We start from the raw sequence: 1,069 nt of genomic DNA on the forward strand, positions 1-1,069 counted from the left end.
GTGTGTGTGTGTGTGTGTGTGTGTGTGTGTGTGTGTGTGTGTGTGTGCAGGTTAATGGTGCCCAACGAAAAAGTATTGGCCATTCTACTTCTGGCAACTCCTTTCTTCAGGCTACCAGACCTTTCTGGAACTGACACAGAATGAAGGTCATTTGTTTTTCCAATGAGATTTTTCACATTGTCTTATATTTGTGCATTCTTCTACTTTTATTTTATTGTTACTTGATTTCTCATAAAGTCATTAGCTTCCATTTGCTCCACTCTAATTTTTAAGGAATTATTTTCTTCACTGAGCTTTTGGGCCTCCTTTTCCATTTAGCCAATTGTGCTTTTTAAAGTATTCTCCTCATTGTCTTTTTGGACCTCTTTTGCCATTTATGTTGGTCTATTTTTAAGGTGCTATTTTCTTCAGTATTTTTGGGTCTCCTTTAGCAAGCTGTTGACTCATTTTTTCATGATTTTCTTGTATCTTCTTTCTCTTCCCAATTTTTACTCTAACTCTCTTACTTGATTTCCAAAATTCTTTTTGGGCTCTTCAATGGCCTGAGAACAATTCATATATTTCTTGGGGGCTTTGGATGTAGAAGCTTTGACTTTGTTGTCTTCTTCAGAGACTGTGTTTTGATTTTCTTTGTCAACAAAGTAAGATTCTAGTCTGAGTATTTTTCCACTGTTTGCTCATTTTCCCAGCCTATTACTTGACTTTTTACTCTTTGTTAAAGTAGGGCTCTGCTTCCAGGTGAAGGATAAACTATCCCAAGCTTCAGGGGTTTTGTGTAGCTATTTTCAGAGATATTTTTAAGGACTTATCAGTTTTCAGTTCTTCCAAGGTGGTATGATCTAAGGAGAGGTGTTTACTACTCCCTTGGCCTATGCTCTGGTCTGTGAGCAACTACAAGCACTCTTTTCTGTCCTGGAACTCTGAGGAGGATTCCCCCTTTTACTCTAGCCCCCAGATCTGGTTTGATAGCACTCCTCCTTGCCCTGAGACTGCCACCCAGGACTGAGACCAAGATCTGAGTATGGACAAAGCAACAGAGTTCTGCCTCAGTGTTAGCAAAAATATCCCT

The sequence above is a fragment of the Vombatus ursinus genome, unplaced genomic scaffold (assembly GCF_900497805.2).
Source record: "Vombatus ursinus unplaced genomic scaffold, bare-nosed wombat genome assembly UNPS02014841.1, whole genome shotgun sequence".
Lineage (NCBI taxonomy): Eukaryota > Metazoa > Chordata > Mammalia > Diprotodontia > Vombatidae > Vombatus > Vombatus ursinus.